Source organism: Myodes glareolus, chromosome X (genome assembly GCF_982192425.1).
Source record: "Myodes glareolus chromosome X, mMyoGla1.1, whole genome shotgun sequence".
In the NCBI taxonomy this organism is placed as follows: domain Eukaryota; kingdom Metazoa; phylum Chordata; class Mammalia; order Rodentia; family Cricetidae; genus Myodes; species Myodes glareolus.
In genome coordinates this window covers 92,196,621-92,204,443 of record NC_142053.1, presented here as the reverse complement: position 1 = coordinate 92,204,443, position 7,823 = coordinate 92,196,621, and the positions used below count along the sequence as shown (strand labels likewise).

At 40.8% G+C, this 7,823-nt stretch overlaps 1 pseudogene; it reads left to right on the top strand.

Annotated features, from left to right (window-relative positions):
- Positions 1–235: 235 nt before the first annotated feature.
- Positions 236–1,266, top strand: LOC125410282 (large ribosomal subunit protein uL10 pseudogene; annotated as a pseudogene).
- The last annotated feature ends 6,557 nt before the right edge of the window (positions 1,267–7,823 follow it).

The window sequence follows — 7,823 nt, the reverse complement described above, 5'->3', positions numbered from 1 at the left end:
GTTGAAAGGAAACAAGGTCAAAACTGTAAAATTTTGTTCATGTAATCTTACAGAATATAGAATAACCCTAATTTGAGGGCTTCCCTTTCTCTTTATCAACTACTTATCTGTTTTGGTTAAAAAAATAATTAAATTATATATTATATATTTATGCTGTACAACATGCTGTTTAAAACCACATATGGTCTCGCCAGGCATCCTCGTTAGAGTGACATCGTCTTTAAACCCTGCATGGCAATCAATCCCTGACGCATCGCCGTGATGCCCAGGGAAGACAGGGCGACCTGGAAGTCCAACTACTTCCTTAAGATCATCCAACTTTTGGATGATTATCCAAAATGCTTCACTGTGGGAGCAGACAATGTGGGCTCCAAGCAGATGCAGCAGATCCGCATGTCTCTGCGAGGGAAGGCTGTGGTGCTGATGGACAAGAACACCATGATGCGGAAGGCCATCCGGGGGCACCTGGAGAACAACCAGCTCTGGAGAAACTGCTGCCTCATATCCGGCGGAATGTGGGCTTTGTGTTCACCAAGGAGGACCTCACTGAGATTCGGGACATGCTGCTGGCCAATAAGGTGCCAGCTGCTGCCCGTGCTGGTGCCATCGCCCCATGCGAGGTCACTGTGCCAGCCCAGAACACTGGTCTGGGGCCCAAGAAGACCTCTTTCTTCCAGGCTTTAGGCATCACCACTAAAATCTCCAGGGGCACCATTGAAATTCTGAGTGATATGCAGCTGATAAAAACTGGAGACAAAGTGGGAGCCAGTGAAGCCATGCTGCTGGACATGCTGAACATCTCCCCCTTCTCCTTTGGGCTGATCATCCAGCAGGTGTTTGACAATGGCAGTATTTACAACCCAGAAGTGCTGACATCACAGAGCAGGCTCTGCACTCTCGCTTCCTAGAGGGTGTCCGGAATGTTGCCAGTGTTTGTCTGCAAATCGGCTACCCGACTGTTGCCTCAGTGCCACACTCTATCATCAATGGGTACAAGCGGGTTCTGGCTCTATCTGTGGAGACTGAGTACACCTTCCCACTTGCTGAAAAGGTCAAGGCCTTCTTGGCTGATCCATCTGCATTTGTGGCTGCTGCCCCTGTGGCTGCCGCCACCACTGCTGCTCCTGCTGCTGCTGCTGCTGCAGCCCCAGCGAAGGCTGAAGCCAAGGAAGAGTCGGAGGAATCAGATGAAGATATGGGATTTGGTCTCTTTGACTAACTCTCTCAAAGAAACCAATTCAGACAACTTAGTCCAAGAAACATGGAAATAAAGCTTACTTCTGTTCAAAAAAAATAAAAAAATAAAACCACATATGTATAGTAAGATGTTACAATATTGAAGCAAATTGAAATAGTTTTGTCATGACTTATAGATATGACAAAAGTGTAACTATATCACGCTTTAGTGAGATTAAAACTTTTATTTATAATACATAGTAGGAAAAATGAAAAATAAAAGAAAAGAAATATGAAGAACACAGCAAACAAAAGGAGCATATGTAAATGAAAATAAAACTCTCTTAAGACAGGGTTTCTCCGTATAGCAATCATGGCTGTCCTGGAACTAGCTCTTATAGATCAGGCTCAAACTCACAGAGGTCTGCCTGCCTCTGCCTCCTGAGTGCTGGGATTAAAGGTGTGTGTCACCACTGTGCAGCAAAAATAAAAACAGTCTTAAAATGACAATAAGAAATAATAAGTCCAACTTGAAAATACATATGCTACTTAAACATATGTTTTATGAAATATTTCATTGCAGCTGGTAGTAGATATTTTCAATATAATTATCTGCTAATGAAATGCAAATATGATACAAAATAGTACTCTGCATATATTACAATGGCTCAGAAGATAATTGTTAAAGTATCAAATGCTGATGTGCATTTGAACTCATAGTTATATCATAAATTGAAAGTTGTAAGCAAAATGATCTGGGATGTCTGAAAACCAACTTGCCAGTTTATATAAGGCAAAACACATTTTCCACATAATCAAACACTTGTGCCCTTGGGGTTTCTTATAAAAAGAAAACAACTGTTTCATAAAAATGTGCATAGTAACTTAATTTTCAGTAGCCCAGCAGAACAGATGCTCCAATAATCCTTCAATAAGCAGACAAATTAAAATATCTCAGATACCTTGATGAAATAGAATTAAAAATAAATTATGTTCTATATAACCACCTGAATAGATCTCAGCATCTTTATGCTGAGTGAAAAAGTCAAGCTAAAAGTCAAATCTTATAATGCTCCAAAATTCTGTTGTTGTGGGCTGTTTATTGCTCTTTAGGCTTTTTGCAGGGAAGGTACCACCCAACTCCCCCCAAAATCACTTCTTAGTTATGAATGTTTGGCCATAGCTTGTGTTGTTTCTTGCTAGCTTTTCTTAAATTATCCGACTATCTTTCACCCCTGAACTTTTATCTTTCTCTTACTTCTGTATACCTTACTTTGACTCTTACTCTGTGACTGGCTGGGTGACTGACCCCTAGCATCCTCCTCTCCTTGCTCTCTCGTTGTTCCTACCATTCCTCAGATCTCCTTCTATCAATACTCTCTGTCTGCCAGCCCCACCTATCTTTACTACTACATCACTATTGGTTCATTCATTTTTTTATTAGGACCATCAGGTGTTTTAGACAGGGAAAGAATCACAGCTTCACAGAGTTAAACAAATGCAGTATAAACAAAAGTAACACACCTTAAAATAATATTCCCCAACATTCTGTATACATAAAATTTATATCATGACAGGATTTTAGTAATGGAGAGTTTAAGGGAGAAATGTACAACTTAAGTAGGTAGAATGAGGTCCTTTTTCTATGGAAATACTTCATTATTTTGATTGTAGTAATGCTTACATGAATGTAGTAGTGGGAGCCTATTAAAACATGGTTTAAATAGGATGGTTACCACTTATATTAGTCATTTTTGGCACTGTGACAAAATATCTTAAAATATTTAAAATAATTCTGTTATGCTCATTGTTTCTGAGTTTTCAGATGTTAGTTGTCATAATTTCCATGAACCTCTAGTAAGGCAGAATGTCACAGAGAAGTAGACATGGTGCAGTATAGAGAACAGCACAGCTGCTCAAATTCAGGTGACTGTAAAGGAGAGATACTGAAGGAAATGGACAGAATATTCCCCTAAATAGTGAAAAGGCCACAGGGAAAAAATTCTTACTACTAGGCCCCACCTTTTTCTCTCATGAGGTAATGGTACATGATATGAAATCATTAATCTATTAGTGAGTTAACCCACTAACCATGTCAAAAACATGTTGATTCAATCACATCTTTTATAAAAGTTCAAGTTTCTAGGGCTACTGCTGCCAAAATTGTGTCATGGTCCTTGTGTAATTATGGAATGCCACCATGCCAGAGAAACAAGCTTTATCTATGAAAGTATTATTTACTTTTAAATATATCATTTGAAAACTTTTCTTGGGGGTGGTCTTTATCTGAATAAGTATATAGCCTAATACTTGCATTTTAATTTTCCCATGTTTCTTATAAAAGGAATGAAGTTGTTGGATTTATTTACTTATTTAGATAAAGATTTTAAAAATTTTCTAGATTAAAATTATATCATTTTCTCCTTCCCTTTAATCCCTCCCAAACCACCATAATACATCTTCATGATTTGTTTCAAATTTACTGTCTCTCTGGGCAGTGGTGGTGCATGCCTTTAATCTCAGGACTTAGGAGGCAGAGGTAGACAGATCTCTGTGAGTTCAAGGTCAGCCTGGTCTACAAGAGCAAGTTCTAGGACATCCAAGACTGCTAAACAGAGAAACCCTGTTTTAAAACCTCCCCCCCAAAAAATGCATCTTTATCCATTAATTGATGTGGTGTGGTATGGTTTGTGTGTGTGTGTCTGTCTGTCTGTCTGTGTGTGTGTGTGTATATTCAAAAATACAAATGTACAACCTGTTCAGTCTCTATAAGGTTACTTGTATATAAGTCTTCAGGTCTGAAAATTTTGCTGTTCCATATCAGCATACTTATTGCCGTTGTTCAGCTCATGTTTAGGCAGCCATGGTGAGACTTTATAGGTATATCGTCAGACATGACATAGTCTCACAGAAAACTCTTATTTACGAGAATAAGAACAAATACGTAGAGTGTAGTTGGGCCAATACTGATTTAGTGAAGTAGCAGTTGTAGACACTCCTCCAAAATCCATGACTTTATTAGCCCTGGATAGTTAGCTAAGTTACCAATACCAAGACTGATTTTCCTCCTGTTGAACATGTCTTCAGTCTAATAAAAAGTTGTTGGTTACTGCAAAAGTATGCCTGCCACGAATACAGCCTTGGGTTATTGTGACTTGTTGACAGTTGTGGTTGATAGTCTGCATAGCTAGATAGGACTGTTGATTACCTCCACCATTTGTAGGAAGTTTGGTGTGGGACAGTGGTCTGTATTCTGTCAATTATATTTTAAATAAATGCTGATTGGCTAGTAGCCAGACAGGAAGTATAGGCAGGACAACCAGACAGGAAGTAGAGGCAGACCAATGAAAGAGAAGAATTCTGGGAATAAGAAAGTCTTAGTTGGCAGTCCTGTCCCAGTCACAGAAGAAGCAAGATGTGGCTGCCCCGCCGAATAAGGTACCGAGCCACATGGCTAACAGAGACATGAATAATGGGCTAATATAAGATATAAGAATTACTAAATAAGAAGTCTGAGCTACTAGGCCAATCAGTTTATAGTTAATGTAGACATCTGTGGGATTTCTTTGGGACTTAATGACTGAGGGACTGGGTAGGACAGAAAACTCAGTCAGCAGAAGTTTGCATGATATCTTCTAATATCATGAAATTGAGTTCTTAGGCTTTCAGGTAATTTCCAGCTCAGGTGCCTCTCCTCCATGAATCTGAAGTGTGTGATGGCTTTAGCAATAAGGACTTGTCTTTCAGCTGTGAGACACAGCAAAGAGCAACAGCATTAGGTTGTAATGTTTGGGAAGTTTCTTGGCCATCCCTGGTCAGCAACTCAAAAGAGGCATTCTCATGCCTGGTGTTCCGGTTTGTGTTAGATGGTCCACATGGAAATTTTTCATTTAGATAATACATGCATATTTATTCATCATATTACATGTACTACAGGTATTTAGGTGGTTGGTTAATAGTATGGTCTCTTAAGACCTTTTCATACACCTTACTATTATTTTTGCACTCTTCCTTCTTTCTGTAGTTATCTCTCTTTTCTCCCTAATGAAGATTCATCCCCTTTCCCCATTTCTTGGATCATATCATTCATAACCTGCTATTCCCTTCTCTATTGCCATCATACCTGATCATTCTGGCAATGGTCCATTTATATTCCTGGTTTTGGATGTTACTATAAGATATATTCACATCTGAGGATTTGAAGCTAGGAGCCTCTGATAACAGAGGCAGCATTTGCCTTTCTGGTCTGGGATACCTCACTCTGTATGATCTTATCTAATTCCTTCCACTGACCTGCAAAGTTCATAATTTTGTTTTTCTTTACTGCTGAATGGTATTTCATAGTCTTTATATACCACATTTTCATCAGTTTATCATTTGGAGGACATTTAGACTGTTTCTATTTCATACTTATTATGACTAGAACAACAGTCAACATGGCTGAGCAAGTATCTGTTGAGTAAGATATGGAGTCTTCGGGACATATGCCAAGGAGTGGTATACTCGGGTCATATTGAAGGTTTATTTTTAACTTCTTGATGATTCTCCGTGCAGATTTCCAGAGTAAAGAGGCAAGTTTTCTGAATAGTATTCCATAGAGAATACCACCAACATTGAATGGGGTATTCTTTTCCCCACATATTTATTGTTTTTTTTTTTTTTTTTTTAGTAAATTTTATTAAATTATAAAAGTTTCCATTTCCGCCCCCCCTCCCAACACCCTCCCACTCCCCCCACTCCCCCCCTCCTTCCCCTCCATCCCCCAGGGCAGTCAGGGTTTCCTGCCCTGTGGGAAGCTGCAACTCCCTCCCCCTCCCTCCAGGTCCAGGAAGGCGAGCGTCCAAACAGACTGGATCCCCAAAATCCAGCATATGCAGAGGAAACAGGTCCCAGTGTCATAGTCAATGGCATTTCAGAAAGACCCCAGGCCAGCCACAGTCAGAGAATCCGGCCAAATTCCGAGAATCTGGCTAGATCACGTCCTCGTTCAGTCCCAGTCCGACTGGCCCTGGTAAATTCTCATCAGATCCGTTCCCTTGTATCAGTGGGTGATAGCATCCCTCGCAGTACTGATTTCGTCTTTCATGTTCCTCCTCCTTCCGCTCCCCCTCCGGACCTCGGGGGGCTCAATCTGTTGCTCCAATGTGGGCCTCCGACTGCATAGCTGTCCTTCGCCAGACGAAGGATCTATGGTGATAAGCAAAATATACATCAGTATGGTCATGGGCCACGGCCGATTCAGGCACCCTCTCCTCTGTCCAGAGAACAATCTGGGGGATTTCTCTTTGGACCTGGGATCCCATATATAATCAAGTCTCCTGTAAACCCTAAAATGGCTCCCTTAGTTGAAATATATTGTTCCCTGATCCCATATTCCTCCTACCTCCCTCCCCCCCATCCCCGGCCACCAAGCTTTCCCCGTTCCTCCCCTACTCCCTTCTCTCTAGCCCTCTCCCCCTCCATCGACCCTCCCACCCCCCCCATGCACCCGAGGTTACCTGGGACTCTTGTCTATTTCCTACCTCCTGGAGGATAGCTAAATAATCTTCATCAGGTTCATCTTCTTATTTAGCTTCTTTCAACTATGTTCATAGCTGCACTATTTGTAATAGCCAGAACATGGAAACAACCTAGGTGCCCCTCAATAGAAGAATGGTTAAAAAAGGTGTGGAACATATATACATTAGAGTTTTACTCGGCAGTTAAAAACAATGACATCTTGAATTTTGCATGCAAATGGATGGAAATAGAAAACGCTTTACTGAGTGAGGTAAGCCAGACCCAAAAAGAGGAACACGGTATGTATTCACTCATAAGTGGATTCTAACCATAATTAAAGGTCTTTGAGCCTATTATTTGTGATCCTAGAGAAGCTAAATAAGAAGATGAACCATATTTATTGTTATTCTTTGATTTGCTGATCATTTCTGAAGGATCCTGGGTCTCCCTTGCTCCTTGAGGCGCATATTGCAAGGACTGTTTACACTAGCCAGCCAAGCTTCCTGCTAAATTCTGTGCTAGCTCCACTCTTAGCCTGGTGTCTTAGCTGTAGGCTCTGTTAAACCTTTGAAGTGGTAAATTCCCACCTGCCCCCGAAGAGTTCCCATGGCGCCTAAACCCCCTCTCAACTGTCTGTCACTCTCTCTCCTCCCACTACTCCCTGCATGGGAAAAATTTCTCACACAAGCGCTAAGTTGCCCGCGCCTGAGGGAATCTCCTTTACTGGGGAAGAGTATATAAACCATGCAGAAGCTAAATAAATTTGGCATTCGGCTTTTGGCGAATGACCCAGGTCTCTTTGTGTCGTGTCTTTGTTTAATCCCCAGGCCCTTGCCCCCAGCTCGTGGCTCAGCACAAAAGCGTGCGAACCATGCCGGGAGGGTGGTGCAAAACCAGGTGGTGGATCCCACAGTTTCCTTTCTGACAAGAATAAAATGAAATCTCAACGCTTTTTTGATTTCTTTTTCCCTAATTTATAAGAACAATGAAATTTTTTTAGACATTTGTGAGCCATTTTTTTCCTTTTGACAAGTCTCTGAACCATTTTTTAAATAAATCATTGCTTATTTGTTTCTTTTAGAGGTGTGTGTGTGTATGAATGTGTGTGTGTGTGTGTTTAACCATTTTTTAAATAAATCATTGCTTAT